Below are 23,672 nucleotides of genomic sequence, written 5' to 3' on the forward strand. Positions count from 1 at the left end.
AGATTCGGTGGGGCTGCCTGTTTTGTGTTGGGCAAGAGATCAGCCTAATAGAGCAACAGCCCGATGCAGCACTTCAAATGATTTTCGCTAATATATGCATTTTAATGCACACTTTTCTTTAATATGTGCATTTAAAAAAACACAGTTGCTTGGTTGGAAAACTGCTTCGAAAAAATGAGAATCTGAAGGGCGGCTGCCTTTTGCTTCTCATATTGCAATGGTTCTCAAAAGGCATGGCAGGAGAGGGTTGCAAGTGTGGCAGGAAGATTCAAAGGCAATCAAAGGAACATGGGACTCAGCTACATTAGTAAAAAAACCCCACAGTGCTGTGAATGCGTTATTAACATGCAACACCAAATGGCGCTGGAGAGCAAATAAATAAATAAATAAATCTTTGCGATTTTACATAGTGTTTTTTCTGGTGGTATGCAGGGGTACGCATACCCCTAAACATTTTGTGAATTTTTTTGTACTTTTGTCCATTTACTATATTTATTTTTCCTGATTTGAACTATAAAATGGTGATTTATAAAATGGTGATTTTCTTGAGTCAAAATGAGAGTACCTGTAAGAGAGAGGGCTTGCAGAGAGCAGCCCACTCTGCTTACTTCCATCAGATGAGAGAGCAGCAGCAAGTCTGGGAGTTCAAATCAGGAACAGGAAGGGTTAAGACGGGTCCAGGGCTCTGCAGAGTCCTGGTGGCTCAGCTCCAGGTTGGTAGCAGGGAAGCAGGGGAGGAGCTAGCTTCAGCAGGGGCTGGAAAGGAGGGAGGAGAGAGAACGGCACCTCAGGAGCCTGGTTTGGGACCACGGAGGACCCATAGAGCAAGGAGGAGGGGCGTTTGGAGTCTTAAAAGGGGGGTCAGAGCCCACGAGACGCCATTGTGGGCTTCTGCCCCATGCAGAGCAGACATGATTTGAGACATCTCACCACTGTATATAGCATGCACAATAAAACTATGAAAATCCAGAGGATGTGTGGAGTGCTTACTCGGGAGTAGCCAACACCCCATCTGTGACAGCAAGCCCACAATCTTTTGATGGCTACCCCGAGGGAAGAGGGCTGCAAATGGAGCAGCCGGCATGAAGTTGGCAGCATCTAAAGCAGAAGAGAGAGATGCCGAGGGAGGATTGGCAAGAGTTGCCAGCACCCTGCAACTATGGAACGGCTCAAGCACCAGCACGACAAAGAGATGGAAGTGAGTCTGCAGCTGCCAAGAGGCCAGACCCAGGAGACAGTCGGGCTTCTCCGCAGGGGCAGCAGCGACGATTTCCTATCGGTGGACTTGGCTAAGCAGGATCAGATTCCCATTTTCCCAAGGGAGCTGCCCATGAGCGTCTTGACCGTAGGCGGCCGGGAATTGCAGGAGGGTGAGGTCACGCAACAGACCCCCTCTCGGAAGATGACAGTGAACAAGCACGCAGAAGTGCTAGCTTTGGACTTAATGGACAATGACCCTGTGGGCAGCCAGCGCCGGGGAGATCTCACCTTTGGAGATGCAGACGGCAAGGAGCACTGCAGGAAAGAAGGAGAATCCTCAGGATCGCACCACATCAGCTCCCCAGGCGGATGGAACGACGCAGAGGCGGGGATGCAGGAAGAGAAACTGAGCCAACTCACCAAAGAGGACACTTTTACCCAGAACATACGGAGGGACTTGAGGGAGAAAAAGGGGGAAGGGGAAGGGCTTGCAGAGAAAGAGGGGTTACTCTTTAGCAATGATGCCCGGTATATGCCCCAGGACTCCCTCAGAGGGAAGATTCTCAGGCAATATCATGACAACCCCACGGAGGGGCATGCAGTACATGTCTTCACGAGGCTCACACCCAGTAAGGCCAGTCTTGGGCGAAACCCCAGAGCCTTCCCAGAGCAGGGGGAGGGGGAGATTGGGGGACCACCTATTGAGGCATGGGGTGAGAGGAGGGAGACAGTACACCAACAACTGGATGGAGACGTGGCAAGGGGCAATGAGGCTTACAAGGAGGGGGCAGACCATCACAGGGGACTGGAGAAGGTCTTCCACGGAGGGGACAGGGTCTGGCTGTGGTCAGAAGGCCTTCCCATGGGGGGAAGGGGGAAGAAGCTGGCACCCAGAAGGCTGGGGCCCTTCAAGGTTCTGACACAGATCAACCCTGTCACCTTCAGGGGGGAAGCACCTACAGCGAGAAAGGTCCATCCCGTGGGTCACAGGTCTTTGCTCTCACACTTTAGGGAAAGCCCAAGGTTCAGAGGACGTGACACACATCCAACACAAGACGCTGACAGGAGGGAGGGGGAGGAAATCACACAAAAGACACTAGACAGAAGGGTGGAGGGAGAAGGCAGCCAAGAGGTTCCAGAAAGAAAGGAAGAGGAGGAGGTCTACAGTGCCACAGCGAGCCCGGGCTCCCGGTGGGGGGAGGGGGGGTTAAAATGTCTGATGGCCAGGCAGGGCACTCCTGCTTCCCAAAACGCGGAAGCAACCACGCACACCATGCAAGGGGAGGACCGCACACTGGAACTGCACGCTCCTTTCTCCCACAGACCCAAACCACCACACGTCAGTAGCACAGGGAACACAGAGGGGGAGGGCGATCCCAGGTGGGGAGCAGGGGAGACGCAGACCCAAGGAGCCCTCCGGGAATCGGAAGCAATTTTCCAGAGGGAGGAGGAGGATGACAACGGAAGGAACTACACGGACCAGCCACCCAGCACCGACGGGGAACAGGATTTTACACACACTACAGAGGAGGAAGACCTGTCAGGCTTCCAGCCCTCTTTACAGACATCAGACCAGGCAAACCAGGCCTCAGAAAGGGGGGGGGAGCCTGGAGGGGGGGTGGATGTAAGAGAGAGGGCTTGCAGAGAGCAGCCCACTCTGCTTACTTCCATCAGATGAGAGAGCAGCAGCAAGTCTGGGAGTTCAAATCAGGAACAGGAAGGGTTAAGACGGGTCCAGGGCTCTGCAGAGTCCTGGTGGCTCAGCTCCAGGTTGGTAGCAGGGAAGCAGGGGAGGAGCTAGCTTCAGCAGGGGCTGGAAAGGAGGGAGGAGAGAGAACGGCACCTCAGGAGCCTGGTTTGGGACCACGGAGGACCCATAGAGCAAGGAGGAGGGGCGTTTGGAGTCTTAAAAGGGGGGTCAGAGCCCACGAGACGCCATTGTGGGCTTCTGCCCCATGCAGAGCAGACATGATTTGAGACATCTCACCACTGTATATAGCATGCACAATAAAACTATGAAAATCCAGAGGATGTGTGGAGTGCTTACTCGGGAGTAGCCAACACCCCATCTGTGACAGTACCCCTAAACATTTTTAAAGGAAAACACTGGTTATAATAATTTAATTTCTGACTTATTTATAGCGTTTCCCCCCTGTGTGTAGATCCACCCATAGAAACATTGCAGCATAGCATAGCATAGCATAGCATAGCATAGCATAGCATAGCATAGCATAGCATAGCATAGCATCAAAATAGTTTATGAAGATATACAACCAGATATGCTATCCACGCCTCTCTTCAAGAGCATTGGCTATTCTTCTACAGTTTTCCACAACATGTTGTTGTGAAGAGGGATTTTTAATTCTGCCAAATATGCAAGACCAGAAATGAGAAAGGATTCTTCAGGTTGATGAGGAGATGAGAGTTTGTTTGTCTCAAATTAGACCTGATATAAATGAGATTACCCAGCAAAAGCAAGCTCACAATTCCAGTCATATATCCACCAGCTTAGATTAACTACCAGCCTGTGTTTCCTTTAGCCCAGTAACCAGGCCTCAGGCTGGTAGTGCAAGTGGCTCCATATATTCTGTGCATGTAAAAATGTGTTTGAGGCACAAACAAACCCCTCCCAAAGAATCCTGGGACCTGTAGTTTGCTAAGGGTGCTGGGAATGGTACCTCTGTGTGGGGTGAACTACAATTCCCAGAATTATTTGGAGGAAGCCATGTGTCTAAATTTTGCCTTAAATTTATGGTACGCCCACCATCTTCATTGCTGCAGAGTCTCAGCTGAGTGCAGGAACGCAAGCCAAATGCATCTCTATTCTTTTTCAGCTCAATTTCGCTGCTCTGCCTCTTTACCAATTTCCTCCATCTCAGAGCCAGGTCAGTATCAAAGCCTTTTGCTTTGCTTGGTGTAACGAGAGCACCTCTCATTCCCCATCCACTTTATGTTTCGGGAGGTATCAGAATCCCGGCACGTTCGCTGGGTGCCCGAGTCCCTCTGTATTATTGATTTAGAAACCTTTTGTGTTTTTCCATTTAAAGTAAAAATTGATCTCTCCTGTTGGCCCTTGATCCTGGTGGAGATTAAGGTCAAGGTTTATTCTCTGCGCTTGTGACACAGAAGCGATCCCTCTAGACACCCGAAGGGGAAAGAAAGCATCATAATGGAATTGAGCACACCCATGCCAATCCATTGATAGACCTGCCGAGAGCAGGGAGGACGTCAGGGATGTCGTGCCCCAGGCCTTGCATATCAAGACCTTCCACACCAAGGTCACCAAGTGAGCTGATCTTTCTGCGGAGCATCGCTGTCTTTTGAACGGCCCTTCCCTCTTTTTGGTTCCAGAAAGATGCTGGGTTCCTTCATTGCAAACACAGGAAGCTGCCTTTTACTGAGTCAGACCTTCATTCCATCAGCCTCAGTACTATCTACACTGACTGGCAGCAGCTCTCTGGAGTTTCAAACAGGGCTTTCTCCCAGCCCTACCTGGAGATGCCAGGGATTGGATCCATTGAGATTAAAGTGGTACCTTGATTCAGGTAGGTAGCCATGTTGGTCTCAGTGGCATCGCAACGGGGGGGGGGCGCGGTACGCTCCCGGTGGCACGTCTCCGGGGGGTGACAAGGCGGAGCCCTGCCATGGTGGTGCGAGCAGCCATCCCGCAGCCGCAGCCACATGTAGAGGATCCTCGCAGCCTCCCTCCCTCCCCGGCTCGTCGTATGCTACTCCTGCTTTGCTACTTTACAGTGAGTCAGGGAGGGGCGAATGGGAGCCATGGCTCCCCCTCCCTCCCTCCCCAGTTTGCTGTAAAGTGGCAAAGCAGGAGCTGCTTACGGCAAGCCCCCCCCCCCAGCCTCTCTCCCACCCTGGCTCGCTGTAAGCGGCTCCCACTTTGCCGCTTTACAGCGAGCTGGGGAGGGAGGGAGGGAGGGGGACGGACGGACGGGAGCCATGGCTCCCAAGAGGACGCAGCTTTGCCAGCGCCCCGACAAAGCAATGTGTGTGGGTGTGTGTGACAAAAACATTCTGCACCGGGTATCACCTGGGCTTGCTACGCCCCTGGTTGGTCTGACACAGTTGAAATAAATAAATAAAATTGAAAAATTATCCCGTAGCACCTTAGAGACCAACCAAGTTTGTTCTGGGTATAAGCTTTCATGTGCATGCACACTTCTTCAAATACACTGAAACAGAAGTCACCAGCCACCAGTGAGAGGGTGGGGTGGGGTTTTTCTCAGAAGGGGAGTAGGAGATGGGTGATTGAATCAATCACCCATCTCCTACTACCCTTCTGAGAAAAACACGTTAACCGAAAAAGCCTCAAAAACAAAAAAACGCAAAATAAATAGCAAAAACAAAAGCTCCAAACTTAATCCGTTCCGGAAGTCCGTTTGACTTCCGAAATGTTTGAAAACCAAGGCGCAGCTTCTGATTGGTGCAGGCGGCCCGGAAACAATAGCCAACAGCTGCATTGGACATTTGGCTTCTTAAAAACGTTCGAAAACCGAAACACTTACTTCCAGGTTTTCAGTGTTTGAGAACCAAGGGAGTACCATGGTACCACTGTATTAAGGTAGCCCATCTAGGAGATGGAAAACTCTGGCCCTAAATCTCCGCTGCCTTCTTTGTGAGAAGAAAAAGCAAAGGAGTAAACCGTGCACAAATCCAGAGTGGAGTTCCTAAGGATGACGTCTCCTTCCAGCACTCCTGCAGCCAAGCTGGTGCCAGACTTCTTGCTCTGCTTTCCTTTGGACCACATCAGCGAGGCCGATCTGGGCAGCCCAGGACCTCCAGACACACTGTCCAGGTTCGTGCCCCAGGTAGGTCATTTCCGGTGCTGCTAACACAGCTGTTTGACTTCACCCCCAAAGGCACACTCCATTGTCTCTCGAGACAGGTGAGTGTCAACCGGAACAACGATTCCTCCATTCTGAGTGAGAGCAGGAAACATTGCCCTCACTCTCTGAATGGGGTTGTGTGTGGTCAAACCTGGTTGGCTGTGTCGTGCCATTACATTCACTACATGATCCCTGATCGCCTTGGCTCTGTCCCTAGGACAAGGTCTTGGTTTCAAAGGCTTTGAAGGAGCTTCCATGCAGTGAGCCACAAAAAAGGCAGAAGGGAACGATGAGAATTTAGGGGACATTTTGCCCCCTCGCAGGTTCTATTTTCACACTGATAATGTTTACGGGTGGACATTCAGTGTCTGCCACTAAGGTAAGTGGAGATAATTGAATGTCTGTAGGGGCAGACATTCATCATGTGAAAGGCTGGACTAGATGAATCCCAAACCGGAATTAAGATTGCCGGAAGAAATATCAACAACCTCAGGTATGCAGATGACACAACCTTGATGGCAGAAAGTGAGGAGGAATTAAAGAACCTTTTAATGAGGGTGAAAGAGGAGAGCGCAAAATATGGTCTGAAGCTCAACATCAAAAAAACCAAGATCATGGCCACTGGTCCCATCACCTCCTGGCAAACAGAAGGGGAAGAAATGGAGGCAGTGAGAGATTTTACTTTCTTGGGCTCCTTGATCACTGCAGATGGTGACAGCAGTCACGAAATTAAAAGACACCTGCTTCTTGGGAGAAAAGCAATGTCAAACCTAGACAGCATCTTAAAAAGCAGAGACATCACCTTGCCGACAAAGGTCCGTATAGTTAAAGCTGTGGTTTTCCCAGTAGTGATGTATGGAAGTGAGAGCTGGACCATAAAGATGGCTGATCGCTGAAGAATTGATGCTTTTGAATTATGGTGCTGGAGGAGACTCTTGAGAGTCCCATGGACTGCAAGAAGATCAAACCTATCCATTCTGAAGGAAATCAGCCCTGAGTGCTCACTGGAAGGACAGATTGTGAAGCTGAGGCTCCAATACTTTGGCCACCTCATGAGAAGAGAAGAATCCTTGGAAAAGACCCTGGTGTTGGGAAAGATTGAGGGCACTAGGAGAAGGGGACGACAGAGGACGAGATGGTTGGACAGTGTTCTCGAAGCTACGAACCTGAGTTTGACCAAACTGCGGGAGGCAGTGCAAGACAGGAGTGCCTGGCGTGCTCTGGTCCATGGGGTCACGAAGAGTCGAACACAACTAAATGACTAAACAACAGGGGCGGAGGTGAGAAAGCTGCTCAGGGCCGGCTCTAAGGCAAGGCTGGTTGGTGTGGGGCGCCAAGGGGGCGCCGCGCGGCTGCGCCCGCCTGCCCACCCACCAGCCGCGGTGGGAAATGGTGCGGCGAGGGCACTGGAGAGATCTTCGCACCACGGCGCCCCGGTATGCTTAAGACGGCCCTGGAGCTGCTCCTTGCATTTTTTGATCCAGAATTTTTGGGTGTTTAGTTGTGGAAGTAGTAAGACATGGTTTATCTGTGCATTCTTCACTACCGAGTAGCCATCATTTAACTCTAGGCCTACTTTTCTTCTTTCCTGCCACTGCATAAGTCTCAAAACCTGGGAGGGGATAACTTATCCACCATGTTGAAGTCTGAATGGACCATCCTGCCATATGAATAGAACAACAAAATAAACTGAACACCAACGTTTACCCAAATCTACTATGCCTTGCAATTCTGGGGGAGCTGAGTACAAACATGCAAAGCGAGGGAATTCCATTAAAAAATAAAATAAAATCCTAACCTCTGAAATCTCCTCTTAGGACTCAATTGTGGCGGTAGGATAACCATGCCGGCCGCTAATCTTTCCATTAAAGCCACGTCACCTATTTCCTAAACCTTTATTTAGACAAAAGCAGAAGCTTTCAGGACCATTAAAGGCTCAGGCCAAGAGGTAAGGGCAATTTCCTTATTGCTGCAGATGTCTGGTATCGGGAAGGGAGCCGACTGCAATCGTATTTGGGCAACCTGTTATTTAATGTAACCTGTGAGTGCAAGGATTACGTCGCAGGGCACAAATAATTGTTCCTTTTCCATATTATTGCCATTAGCAAAACTGTGAGAGCGGATATGAAACGTGTGATAATTGTCCTTCATTGTTCCCTGGCAAATGTGGAGGCTTAGCCTAGTTTCAATTTGCAGACAGTTCTCAGAGGAACCCACTCCCCGCCTCCTTGTTTGTGTGTGTGTGTGCTTGTAAAGTGTTTTGCATTTCTGGGGTCAACACCCGCAGCTCTCTTGTCTGTAGCTCCGCGACCCTTTGCCAGCACCTCCCCGATTTAATAATCAGCAAATGATCCTTCTAATTAAAACAAATCTAATCCACTTTCACAGGGTCAAACCGGGATTTTCATTCAGCTTCTTGAGTGAGGTTTTTAGACAGGAATTCACGAATTAACCCGATACATTTAAGGTGGATTTGTACTGGGCTATATGGAAATGGCCTCTTCAAATTCTCCAGTCTACTTGAGGAATGGTGGAAAGAGAAATTGGGAAGGTGAGGGAAGGCATTTTCTCAAATTTCTCCAGCAATAAGGAGATGAGACGTTCTCAATAGTTTCTTAAGGTGGAACTCGCCATTAGATGTGGCTAGAAGACACCCTTCCTTCCTTTCTTTTTCTTTTTTTTGCTGTTGCTGCTAGCATTATTATCACTATTAATAATAAATTCATAGCCCACCCTTCTTTCCAAAGGCGCCCAAGGTGGCAATTAAAAACATTTTAATACTCTCACATACCCTCACAGCCAAAAATGTGTAGGTTGCCAGGAACAGTCTTTTTCAGCCATCAGATGCTTGGGTGAGCAGAAATGTTTTTCAGTTCCTCCTGAATGTTAATAATGAGGGAGACAGTAACACCTCACCAGAGAGGGCAATCCACAAATTTATTTATTGCATGTTGGAGAGCCACCACCGAGAGGTCCCTGTCACAAGTTAGGATCCTGGGCATAGAGTTGTTGCAGGAATTGAAATAAAGCAAATTAATTGGTAAAGTTTCTCTTAATTAATAATGCTAAAACAAAGTAAAAGTGTGTTGCCCCTACAGCTCCGTTCTGAACCTATAGCTCTTTCCTCTAATTAAGGCCTCCCCCAAATACAGTAAAGGATATATTTTTTCTTATGTTAACAAAGAACCCCTCTGATCACTTCTCAGATATGAATGTTTTCACTCTGCCGACCAAAACATGAATTTTTCATTTTTTACCTGATGAAAATACAGTAGTTTGGTCTAGTTTGCTCAGCGACCATAAGATTCTAGCACCTTTTAAAATCATGAGCATTCCGTCTTTCTTTGCTACTTCGTTTCTTTGAGGGTGGGGGCCAGTATCAGTTGATAGGGCAGCGACACTTCCCTGACTTCTCATTGCTGACATTTCGGTGGCTTATCAGCGGGGGCAGCAGTGAGCTGATGGTGAGGTTTTTTTTTTTTAAAAAAAATCACCTTTATTGAATTTCATAAAACATAACAATATAAAATCATAAAATCATAATGTTGTGTATAAATCTTATTATACTATGTACATTTATTCCTAGTCAGAAAAGAAGTTACCTTCCAAGTCATTTCCCACCGCTTGCCTTATAAATGCATTTTGAATTTGCGTTGCTTTCATTTATTATATCTATCTTTGATTTTTGGTTTTATCATATTGTTGTTTTAATTTTCCTCATGACTATCTAATTTAAACAGATCATCAACTCTGTTTTTACACCAATTCTTTTAAAATATTCCTCTACCACTCCCCATTCTAATTTGGATTTCTGTTTAGAGGTGTTTCGAATTGCTGCCGTCATTCTCTCTAGATTCATGAATTCAATCAATTTTAATTGCCATTCTTGGATTGTGGGCAGATCTTCCTTCCTCCATTTCTGAGCAATCACTAGTCTTGCTGCTACACTCGCATACAAGAATATATTTCTCTTATTCTCAGGTATATTATCTGGAATGATGCTCAGTAGTAAATACTCTGGTTTTTTTTCCAAAAGTCACCCTCAACATTTTTTTCATTTCTTCATAGATTTCATCCCACAATTTACGTATTTTTCCACAGCTCCACCAACAATGAAAATAATTTCCTCCTTTTTCACCACATTTCCAACAATTGTCTAAATCATTTCTATATATTTTGGCTAATTTATTCGGGGTCAGGTGCCATCTATAAACGAGTTTCAAGATGTTTTCTTTTATATTCGTACTAGCCGTAAATCGCATCGAAACTTTCCATATACTCTCCCATTGTGCCGTGTAGATCGGCCTCCCTAAATCTTGTGCCCACTTTGTCATTACCTCTTTAACTACTTCATCTTTTAGCTCCCATTCTAACAGAAATTTGTATATTTTTGATAATGATTTCTCCTTATTTTCTATTAATAATTCTTGTAATTTTGACTTTCCAATTGTAAATCCTATTTTTTTATGTTCCTGAAAAAGGCTTTGTATCTGCATATACTGCAACCAGCTGTTGCAATATTGTTTAATTTCTTCATATGGTTTTAGCTTCCATTGTCCATCCTCACTCACCAAAACATCTTGATACGTCAACCATTTTCCTTTTTTCCACCTTCTCCCTAGGGCTGTCATCTCAAAAGGCGAGGCCCACCACGGTACCTTTGGTTCCACTAAATTTTTAAATTCTTGCCAAATTTTAAATACTGATTTTTTAATCACATGATTGCTGAATTGTTTATTTTTCCCTTTCTCTATTTCTAATAAATATGTATGCCAACCCCCTACATTTCTAAATCCTTCCACCTCTAATAACTCTTCATCCTCTAATATCAGCCAATCTTTGAGCCAGCACATACACGATGATGCGTAGTAGAGTCTCAAATCTGGGACCCCCACCCCCCTCTATCTTTTACATCTGTGAGTAGTTTGTACTGGATCCTTGGTTTCTTGTCCAACCATATAAACTTACTTAAATCTCTCCTCCATTCTTCAAAAATCTTTCTTTTCCCCAGTATAGGTAACATTTGGAATAAAAATAGGATTCTTGGTAAAATTGCCATCTTTATTGTTGCTTTCCTACCTGAGAAGGAGAGATTTAAGCCCCTCCATCTCTCCAAATTTTTCTTTATTTCCCTCCATAATTTTCCATAGTTGTTTTCATATAAATCTATATTATTGATACTAATTGTAATACCTAAATATTTGAATTTATTCACAATTTCCCAATTTGAAATTTGTTGCAATTTGCTCTTATCCATCTGTCCCATATTTTTCAACATCATTTTTGTCTTTTTTTCATTAATCTTTAATCCTGATATTTCTTCAAAAGAATTTAATATCTCCTCTAATTTTTTAATTGAAGCCTCTGGTTCTTCTATCATTACAATCATGTCATCAGCAAAAGCTTTTATCTTCAAGATTTTATCTTTCACTCTAATTCCTTCAATTTCCTCCTCTTTTTTGATATCCACCAATAAAAATTCTATTGATTATATGAATAACAACGGGGATAAGGGACAGCCCTGTCTTGTTCCCCTCTTTATTGCAAAATCCTCTAATACCTCTCCATTTAAAATCAATTTAGCTGTTTGATTATTATATATTGAATTGATTCCTCTCATAAATTTATCTTCGATTCCAATTTCTTTTAATGATCTTTTCATAAATTTCCAGGATAGAGAATCAAAGGCTTTTTCTATATCTAGAAAAACAAAGGCTGCCTTTTCCCCCGGAGACCAATCCAGATATTCCAATAGATCCAGTACCACTCTCACATTTTTTGCCATTTTTCTTCCCGGTAAAAATCCTTGCTGATCTTGCCCTATAATCCTAATTAATATTTTTTTCAATCTAGCTGCTAAAATGTCCGTAAATATTTTATAGTCAACATTAAGTAACGAAATTGGCCTAAAATCCCCTACCTGTCTTTCCTCTTGCTCTCCTTTCGGGATTAATACTACATATCCTTCTTGCCATGACTTAGGTATGGTTCCCTTCTCTAAAATATCATTCATCACTTTTTGCAAAATTCCTCCTAATTCTTCTCTAAATACTTTATAATGTCGGCTCGACAAGCCATCTGTCCCGGGTGACTTCCCCACTTTTAATTTGCTCATGGCTTCATATATCTCTTGTTTTGACACTGGTTTGTTTAACATTTCTCTCTCCTCTTCTGTTATTTTATCTTTCCTCCTTTTTGAAAAATATTCCTCTAATTTCCCCTTATCTATTTTCTTTTCCTCATATAAATTCTTATAAAAATGATTAAAGCATTTCTGTATTTCCCCTTGCCTTCTCAATTTTTTCCCTTTATATCTTATTTCCGTAATTAATCTCTCTTTTTGATTTTCCCTTAATTTCCATGCTAATAATTTTCCTACTTTATCTCCCCATTCAAATGTTTTTTGTTTAAACCATCTTATTTTGTTCTCAATTTCTTGTCCAACCAATGTAGATAATTCCTTTTGTAATACCTTCACTCTCATTTTCAAATTCTCATTTTTTGGGTTGTCTGCCAATTCCCTTTCCTTTTCCTTAATTTCCCTTTGTAATTTTTCCATATTTTTTTCCCTTTCTTTTTTTACTTTACTTTTTTGCTGTATATACAATTCCCTTGTAAAGGCTTTACCCGCATCCCATGTTGTCTTTAGCTCTACTTCCTCCGATATATTTTTCTCATAAAATTCCTTTAATAATTTTTTAACTTTCTTTATAAAATCTTCATCATTTAATATCCTTTCATCCATTCTCCACCTACTGTTTTTTTATATCTTTCCCTTTAATTTTCACCATTGTTGGATTGTGGTCTGTAATTGATTTGGTCAGGATTTTGGTTTTCCCCGTCATCTGTACCAATTTCGGTGAGAGCCATATCATATCAATCCTGGAGGCTGATTTTTTTGCCCCCGAATAGTAAGTAAATTTTTTCTCATTTGAATTTTTTTTTCTCCATACATCTTCTAAATTATAATTCTGTACTAAATTTCGAAAAACTTCTGGCAGTCTTCCCCCGTTCCCCCTCCCCCCCTGTTCTATCCACTTCCCTTTGCATAACACCATTAAAGTCTCCTAAGAGTACTATTTCTTCATCTGTTATATAATCTGATGGTGAGGTGAGGTTATCACAGTGTTAACACACCAGCAGAGCCTGTCGAGTACTCCCCCTGCTGCTGCATTCACACTGTGCTACGTTTGCACCTTATTATTTTATTATTTTTGCTTTGGCTTCATTTCCATTTTCAGTTGCTATCCTCCACCCAGCTCTGATATCCACTATTTTTGGGGAGATGGGGGAAGCCTTGTATTAGCCATGCATTATTATTTTTTTGATGAGCAGTGTGACATCTGCAAACAGCTTTCTAATTGCCCCAATAAATCTGTGTGATTGGAAAATTCTTGAGATTTTTATTGGGAAGGATATTTACAGCAATTAAAACTAATTAATTGTGAGTTTCTATATTCATCTGAGGAAGGTTTCTGATGTGCTGATCTATTTCGGTGCCTCTAAGAATGCCGTCTCAGCAGGAAAACTGAGGAATCCACTGATTTGGGATCAGTGTGGTGCTAATGACAAGAGTTCTTTGAAAATGAAGGTTTAATTCCCTCCCTCCTTCTTCTAGCACAGTGATGGGCAACCTTTTGAGCTTGGTGTGTCAAAATTCACCAAAAAACCGAGCATAACTCGGGTGGTGTGTCACTTCAAGAAAAACCCCATTAATTTTGCGATATTTATAGTTTAAATAAAAAAAATGTATAATTGTAATATATAACTGTATTTAATAAACCAAAAACTAATTATTTAACCAAACCAAATCAAAAAACCCTTATTTATCACAAGGTGCCCAGAGTTGTTGAGCTTTTTGGGGGGAGCTGCTGACCAAAGTTTTGGAGGTTTTTTTTGGGTGGGGGTGCAAAAGTTGCTTTGCTTTATTGGGGGGGATGCCCCAAAGCTGCTGCGCTTTTTGGGGGGGGGGGAAGAGAACAGAAATAAATGATGAATAATACCTTCGCTGGAACTAACATGCAGCACCGACATAGTCTGCCAAAGCGCCAAAAAACCAGCACAGAACGGGTTAAAAAACAAACGCTGTTACACCCAATCATAGTCTGCCAAAGCGCCAGAAAAAACAGCACAGAAAGGGTTTAAAAAACCAATCTCTGGCTACCAGCAACAACAACAAAAAAAAGGATCAGGGTTTTAACAGCGGAGACAAGCTGTAGCAGAGACAAGCAAGCTCTAGCGGAGACAAGCTGTAGGAGGAGCGGGAGAACAAATGGGGGAAAACAACAATAACAACAACAGCGTGAATGGGCCAATGGGGCGTGTGCCAGCAGTGAGGGCTCTGCGTGTCACATTTGACACGCATGTCATAGGTTCGCCTTCACTGTTCTAGCAGTTCACACGAGGGTTGGCATATTGTGTGGATAACAATGAAAGACAAATCCCACATCCACCATAAACTCATTAGGTATCCTTGGGCTGGCCATTATTCTCTGTCTCAGTACCTTCCCTTGAAATGTGGCAATAATAATATTGATCTGCTTACAGGGTTGTTGTAAGACTGGTGGGCACCAAATGCTTCAAAAAACAAGTGTTTATATAAGTCCTAAGGCATATACTGTATAAGGCATACAGTGGTGCCTCGCAAGACGAATTTAATTCGTTCCACGAGTCAATTCGTTTTGCGAAAAATTCATCTTGCGAATAGCGTTTTCCCATAGGAATGCATTGAAATTTATTTTTCTGCCCATAGGAACGCATTAATTAAATTTCAATGCATTCCTATGGGAAACTGTGATTCACAAGACGAATTTTTCGCAAAACGAATTCGTCTTGCGAGTCACCATCAGATCACAAGACGCATTCGTCGTGCGAAAAACCCGTCTTGCAGGACATTCGTCTTGTGAGGTACCACTGTACTGATAAAGATTATCCGTTGATCAATAGATATAATAATAATAATAATAATAATAATAATAATAATAATAATAATAATAATTTATTATTTATACCCCGCCCATCTGGCTGGGTTTCCCCAGCCACTCTTGGCGGCTTCCAACTGAATATTAAAAACAGTACAGCATCAAACAGCAATGATTCTTCAACATCAACTTCGTTGGGCTGGAGAGCAGTGGGAAGGTATGGACCTTCAGCCATCGCAACTGTCTCATTGGGGCAAGACCTGCTGGGAGGGGTAGCTGTGCCTACCAGGACTGAGCTGTCTTGTTTCTTTGAATAAAGAGATAACTTCATTGACAAACCATGAGCAACTTGGCTGCCAAGTTCTGCACCAGCTGAAGTTTCCAAACCGTCTTTAGAGGCAGCCCCACATATAACACATTGCAGTAATCCAGCCTAGTGGATGGTTACTGTTTGGTTGAAGGCGATGGGCTCCATCGGAAGCCATAATAATATGACAATCCAAAGAGCTTTTCTGAACTGATGTGTTTATGTGGGGACCATGTAAAAGCCTTGTTTGTTTGCTTTTCTGAAAAAAAAATCTTATCCAAATCTGATAATCATTTTTAAAAATATCTGCCCTGGGACTTAGCATTTGCTTTTTATTCATCACATTTTGCACTGGGAAGCGGGTGGAGGTGGGAAAAACAAGCCCCTGCTTGCATCAAAGGCAGAAATAATGGTTTGAAAGTACTTAAAAGCTTATGGGTAGGAAAACTTAAAACTGGATGGATTCAACCCAAATCCTATCAGATTTTCTTGGTTCTCATAAACCTTTAATCAGCTCCCGGGGGGCATATTTGCTAAACATAAAGCAGGCGATTCAAAAAGCACACAAACTACTAGGATTCTGGGAGTGAGCAGGGAGATTTTGCTTTTCATCCTGATTTAAGAATGGGACTTTATGAGTGGAGCGAGTTGGTGATAAGAATGGATTGGAAAGGCAGAATGGATTGGATCAAGTCCCACCCGTTCTGCAATGTCCAGCTGAACTCTTCCCATTTATTTATTTTAAATCTTCTGATTTTAAAAAAAATCTTATTTTAAAATAGTAGTCATTCTTTTTCCATTCTTGAAACAAGACAGGGTAAGAATACTAATAATGGTAATAATAATAATAATAATAATAATAATAATAATAATAATAATAATAATAAATAATAATACCCCTCCCATCTGGCCAGGTTACAAAAGCTGCCCAAGATTTACAATTTTGCTAGCCAGGTTTTGACTTTGAATAGCAATTTCAGTTTTGACTTTTTAATGCAACATTTTTACCCCCCAGTTTAAAATTCTTGTGCTTTTCGCTTGCTGGGTGTGTCTTGAACATTTTTTTTCCTGCTGGAAAGTGTCGAATGTGGAATCTTATTAACTGCCACCTTCAACTACAAAATGCTGTTGCACATCATTTACCAAATATCAATTCATTGTCAAATATAAAATATCCTAATGTTAGGATGTAATATAGTCAATGAAATTGAATTTCAATAAATATTTACAAGTATGGAAATTTGTCAATGTTAATTTTTTGCCATTCAATTGTAAGGCAGAAAATTAGAATTAAGAGTGCCTTGCAGGTTTCTAATTTCGACAGGCGGCCTGTGTCAGATTGTAGAAAATACCAGTATTATTTGCATATACCTTATGAAATTATTTCAAATATGAATGGAACCTATTAGATCCTTCAAATTGCATGTCACCAATCAAATTCTGTCTGATACTGAACACTTTTGTCTGTCAGGTATCGAATACCAGTGGATAAGATACCAGAGACAGATACAGAATATTCAGTGGATATGAGAATAGGCATAGATTCCCGTTTGAGACGATATCAAAATCATGAGAATTTTGAGGGGATTTAATTCAGAGCAAATTCATTCCAGTTCTTGTATACTGGAAGCAAATACAGTTGTGCTTTGGAAGTCAAACAGAATCTGTTCCAGAAGTCCATTCGACTTCCAAAATGTTTGGAAACCAGAGCGCGGATTCTGATTGGCTGCAGGAAGCTCCTGCAGCCAATCGGAAGCTGTGGAAGCCCTGTCGGACGTTTGGGTTCCAAAAAATAGTTCACAAACCAGAACAGTCACTTCTGGGTTTGTGGCGTTCTGGAGACAAAATGTTCGAGAACTAAGCTGTTCTAAAATCAAGGTACGACTGCAGTGTCATCCATGCCAGTGGAATGGTTGTAGCTCAGTGGCAGAGCATCTGCTTTGCATGCAGAAGGCCCTGGGTTCAAATTCTGGCATCTCCAGGTTCGGCTGGGAAAGCCTGATGCCCCGGAAAGCTGCTGCCAGCCAGTGCTGACAATACTGAGATCGATAGACCAATGGTCAGGCTCAGTGTAAGGCAGCTTCTCATTTCCCCAATTTATTTCAGGTCGTTCTAATAACATGATTTTGGAGACAAAGCACTGAATGGTTTATATGAATCTACTGCCTTGCACAGCAGGCTGTCTTCACGAGTGTTTGCTTCAGCATTTGGGGGATTCGTATAGGATTGCATTACAGCAGTGGCTGCTACATTTCTTCTGCCATAAGATAACCTTATAATTCCTAATGCCGTACGATTGCTGGAGGATTACTGTGTGCTAATGTAATAGAATCAGATGCAAACCGAGGCACTAAAGAAGTGGTGGAAGAAACCAATATTTCAAGTAAAGTAGGTCAGGAAAATGTATTCTGATGGCGGCGGAGGGGGACGACGACGACGACGACGAAAATAACCCACCAAACCTGAGGAAAGTGATATCAGCCTTCTTCCTGCCACTAAGGCCAGGGAATAGGTGAGGGTATCCTTACAGGTGTGAAGAAATAGCTGTTGGTGAGCAGAAAGTGGTGGTGATGATGATTTTATGCCCATCTGACTGGGTTGCTCTAGCCATTCTGGGCAGCTACGATCAAGCTACGAACTAAGAGCAGAAAGATCTTGGGGTGTCCAGGATTCCCCTCTCTGAAAATTGCTTCTGAGGGATTCGATCAATTGTCTGGTTGAGGTACGGCCTCTATTTGTGTGTGTATATTATTGCTATTCTTCTTCTTTGGCGATCACTCATGGCTGAGTATGGAAGTGAGAGCTGGACCATAAAGAAGGCTGATCGCCGAAGAATTGATGCTTTTGAATTATGGTGCTGGAGGAGACTCTTGAGAGTCCCATGGACTACAAGAACACCAAACCTATCCATTCTGAAGGAAATCAGCCCTGAGTGCTCACTGGAAGGACAGATCCTGAAGCTGAGGCTCCAATACTTTGGCCACCTCATGAGAAGAGAAGACTCCCTGGAAAAGACCCTGATGTTGGGAAAGATGGAGGGCACAAGGAGAAGGGTCCAACAGAGGACGAGATGGCTGGACAGTGTTCTTGAAGCTACACTACAAACATGAGTTTGACCAAACTGCGGGAGGCAGTGGAAGACAGGAGTGCCTGGTGTGCTCTAGTCCATGGGGTCACGAAGAGTTGGACATGACTAAACGACTAAACAACAACAACATGGCCGAGTAAGATTGTCCTCCATGACACGGTCTTAACAGTGAGTCCGTAAGTGACTGTGGAGGCGAATTCTGAATCCACACGTCCTTCCACAGTGGGGACATTGGTTTCCGGGTGGGAGTTTATCACGGTGAGGATTTGCCAAGCGTGCCTTCCTCTTAGCTCATTTCTCCCTTTCATCCTGAGTTCATTCTTCTTCAAAATCCATAACATCTTTGGTAAAGGCTATTCTCCGACTGGAGCACTCGCAGGCCAGTGTTCCCCAAATTTCCATGCTTATTGCTATTATTAGTAGTGGTATTGCTTCTCTTTCCATTTCTATCCCATCGGTCCTCTGAAAGGAGACCAGGGCTGCAAACAACAAGGCCATACATTTTAAAAAACAAAATAAAAACATCTAGAAGCATTTTAAACCAGCCACATATCTGCACAGCTAATAATGTCAAGGTTGGAAGGAACAGCATCTTTCAGCCATCGACTGCCTGGAAGAGCAGGAATGTTTTTCGATTCCTCCTGAATGTTTATAATGAAGGAGCTAGATGCAGTTCATGAGGGAGCGCATTCCACAAGTGAGGAGCCACTACCAGAAAGGCCTTGCCAAGGGTCAAGTCCTGCCGAGCAGCACCCAGAAACAACCCCAGCAGGGCCTCCCTGGCTGATCGTAAGGCCCAATATTCCTCTGTCCATTTCCATATTCTCCTGGCAGTAGCACTCCTCTCATACCCTCCAAGTGCCCCTCTTTTCCGGGGGGCAGACCTGGAATTATGGAAGCCGTTCCAGCTTCTGATACGATCCTGGAATGTCTGCATCTAAACTTGCCCCTTTCTAAAATTTGGGTTGTTGGTTTTTTGTTTGTTTCGTAAATCAACCAAAGAATAAAACAAAATAAAGATTAAGGGGGTTTCTCAGGATGGCAAAGGTGGTGTTTGCTGTGTGCCATTGGTGCCCTTCTGTTAGGAAATGCTCTGCTGGGGTGGGGACACAAAAATGGGGGTGGGGGTGAAGGAGGGTCAGTTGGCAGGTGAAGGGAGTGAGAAATGTCCCTATTTTCATCTGCGGAATGTTGGCAGGTACATTTCTACATATTTGGGGGCCAAGCTGTTTTGCAGTAGATCAGTGGAATATCATAAATTGTAGCATGCCTCCACTGATCTGTGGGGAAGATGGAAGCTATCATCCAAAACGTCTGGAGGGTACAATGCTGGGTTAGGCTATCTTAGGACCTGATGCTGTTCAGGGTATAGATAGTGCTACTGAAGGGCCGAAGTTTGGAGAGGCCTGGTATAGATCATACGAGCCAAAATAAATACAGTGGCACCTTGGTTCTTGAACTTAATCCATTCCGGGAGCCCGTTAGACTCCCAAAACCGTTCGATAACCAAGCCGCGGCTTCTGATTGGCTGCATGAGCTTCCTGCGCTCAAGCAGAAGTTGCGTCGGACGTTCGGCTTGCAAAAAATGTTCGCGAACCGGAACACTTACTTCCAGTTTTGTGGTGTTTGGGAGCTGATTTGTTCGTCAGCTGAGCCGTTCGAGAACCAAGGTATTACTGTAAATAAATAAAATAAACAGCCAACCTTTTCATATCTACCAGCACATTTGCAAATAGAACAATCCATCGTGGGCACCGCAAAATACCCATTTCACAGAAGGAAAACTGACAATCCCAAAACAGGCAAAGCATCTGGACCTTGTCCGAATGAGTAAAACACAGACAAATAAGCAGGCAACTCTCCAAAACTGGCAGTCCACAAACAGTCCCAAATGCTTGATTTTAAAAAGCAAAACAGGAGCATCAGGGAGCTTGGGTGGGTACTCAGGTGTTTGTGCATCTGCCGGGACTGTGGCTCCCATGGGTGACATGTTGGGGATCTCCACCCTAGACATTGGTTTAATCCAGCAAGGGGCTTCCTATGTTCTTAAGCAGGACCCTATGCTTCGGATGGTGTGATGTCATAACCACCAAGAGTTTGCGAGTGTGGGCTCTGGCTTTGTACATTTGAAATGTCCTGGAGGGCCTTTGCAGAACAGCAGCAACAGCAATAGAGGATGCAAGGCTAGTGTCCGTCCAGCCTTGATCTAGACTAAAATCTTCAAGCCACAGCAGCTTTTTACATGCACCATCTGACAGTACCAGAAAGCCCTTTGCAGCCCTGGGTGAAATTATGATAACAAGAGGAGAGAGAGGGAGAAAAGCTATTACTGACACCATGCTTTCATTATGCAAATGATATTAAGATAGGCTGTTCGGATTGCCCGTGGCTATGCTATAATCTCCATGCAGTGATTATAATGTGTCAAACTTAGTCATTTTGATTATGACATGTTAATTACATGCCATCCTCATGCAGACATGAATATTACTCGCAGTCAAACAAAACCACAAATTGGGGGCACTGATTGTTTCGCTTTGTTTGGACTTTTTTGTGGGTTTTGCTGTTGATAAAACGGATCAAGAGATTAGAAGGCTGCCTAGTATCAGGCCAAGTCATTAAGGTAAATCAAAGCTTGATGGGGCTGGTTGTAAATGGTTTGCTGTTGTGGTATTTGGTGGACATAGTCTGCCTCCATCCCCAGTTCCTCAGGAGGAACAAAGAACATAACAATTGTTTTGGTGGAGAAGACCAAGTTCCACCTAATCCAACAATGGCCAGTCACGTAGCTCTGGAAACCAGACTTAAGAGGCCATCCCCTCTTGTTTCTCCTTCATAGGAAGCTAGGAAGCTGCTTTGTCCTGAGTCGAACCACTGGTTCATCTAGCGCAGCCTTCCTCAAACTCAGCCCTCCAGATGTTTTTGGCCTACAACTCCCATGATCCTTAGCTAGCAGGACCAGTGGTCAGGGATGATGGGAACTGTAGTCTCAAAACATCTGGAGGGCCAAGTTTGAGGATGCCTGATATAGTGCAACATCTTCACTCACTGGCAGTGGGATTCCAGTGTTTCAGGAGGGAGTCTCTTCTAGCCCTACCTGAAGATGCTGGGGATTAATTGCCAAGTAAGGGAGATGCTCTATCCCTAAGCAATGGCCCTTCCACATATTCAGAGGGGTATCATTGAATGCAGAGATTTCTGTTTTGCTCCCATGGCTGACAACCATTGATAGAACCATCCTCCATGTGTGGGGGCCTACCTTTATAGAAAACCACCTACATTAGTGGCTCCTCCATGTCGCAAGGTAGGGAGTTCTGTACGTTAACCATTCATTGTGGGAGATTGTGTTTCTTCTGTGTGGAACCTGCCGGCCATCTTCCTTGAGTGGCTCCTCCTGTCACGAGAGAAGGTGAGAAATGCCCTTTTCTCTGCACCATGATTTCGAAATCCGAAGGACATAAGATAAGTCCTGTTGGATCAGGCCAAAGACTCCTCTGGTCCGGCACATGCGTCTCTGGGAAGCTCGCAAGCAGGACCTGAGTGCCGTCCCATTCTCCCCACTTGTAATTCCTTACCAGGTGTTCAGAGGGATGCTATGTCCAACAGTGAAGGTAATACAAAGCCATCATCAAGGCCAGGCATCCCCAAACTGTGGCCCTCCAGATGTTTGGGCCTGCAACTCCCATGATCCATAGCTAACAGGACCAGTGGTTGGGGAAGATGGGAATTGTAGTCCAAAACATCTGGAGGGCCGAAGTTTGGGGATGCCTGATCAAGGCTGTTAGCCATTGATAGCCCAGTTTGCCATGAATATGCAAGACCGGCCCACCCATGAGGCAAGGGGAGGCGATTGCCTTGGGCAGCAAGATCCATAAGGGCAGCAGATCCTGATGTAGATCTTTATTCCCTGCTTGATCCTGATACAGATCTTCACCCAACTCTTCTTCCCTGGCAGGGTTGGGGGCACCATTTTGTGGTTCACCTCAGGTGCCAAAATGTCTTGGGCCGTCCCTGTGACTGTGTCTAATCCTCTTTGAAAGTTGGTGGCCATTACTTCCTCCTTTGGGAGCAAGTCACTTACCATAGTTAAGCTATGTGCTGTGTGAAGAATGATCCTCTTTTGTTTTCTCTGGATCTTTAATAATAATAACAACTTATTATTTATATGCCACCCATCCGGCTGTGTTGCCTCAGCCACTCTGGGCGGCTTCCAACATATTAAAATATCAAACACAGCAAAGCACAAAACATTAAAAACTTCCCTGTACAGAAAAAAAAATCTCCCTGTGCACTTGCTCTGCGTCACACACAAACTTTTCAAAACTTTTTTTTAATTGAACAACACAAATAAGTGCGCAAAGAACAAAACAAGCATTAACAACCAATTAATATAAGTTATATATAAGGAGAAAAATAAAAATACAGAAAAAATGAGGAGTATGCTGATTATTATATTGCCCCCTTACTCATTTTTCTGTCAACAAAAAGCCCTTGATTTGATGTTATTTCATATAATATATAAATAAATAACCCTGCATTTAGAAAACTAGATGCCAGGGAGAAGGCTTCTCACCTGACTATTCTCCCTGAGATGCTAGTTTTCTAAATGCAGGGTTTTAATTTTTTTTTTAAATTAAAATTTTGTTTTCAGAGCAGGTACATGTGAGCCACCAAGGGAATCTAAAATCTGGCCATTGGTTTGCCTCCTAATTCATATCTAGTCCAATGCCTGATTGTCTTCAGCCCCCCCCCTTTAATAGGCATTTTACACTTTCTTTCCCAACCCCCTCCCCTTTTAAGAACATATAGTTCTTTTGTGGCTTGACGCTGTGAAAAAGTGCAATTTCAGCAGAGATGGTTCAATAAAGTATTCCCTGATGATGAAATGTGTCATTAAATATAGAAATAGATCCAGCACAGCCTGGTCTACAGAGATTCCCTTGAATGGGATATCTAGGTAAGAAAAAAGAGGCTGAATTGCCCGTGATACCTTGGTAAATGCTGGTGGGGGGGGGGTGCTCTCCACTAGGGAGAAACACTTAAACCAGACGTATAAAGAGCTGGCATTCGGGCTCAACTGATTAAACTGAAACAAATAAACCTCCATCGAAACAAATCTACAAATATATCACAGTCTTCCACATCTGTATGGTGTTAGCTAATGTTGCAAAGGTATCTAAAGGAGAGCATCATCTTTGACAATTAATTGTGGTGTAGGAGTTTTCTAGTGATTTATTTTCTTTTAAACACCTCCACCAAATGAATACTTGAAAATAAACCGTGGGAGGTTGTTCCTGAGCAAACAGCACTTA

The sequence above is a fragment of the Zootoca vivipara genome, chromosome 10 (assembly GCF_965207765.1).
Source record: "Zootoca vivipara chromosome 10, rZooViv2.hap1.1, whole genome shotgun sequence".
NCBI classification, from domain to species: Eukaryota; Metazoa; Chordata; class Lepidosauria; order Squamata; family Lacertidae; genus Zootoca; species Zootoca vivipara.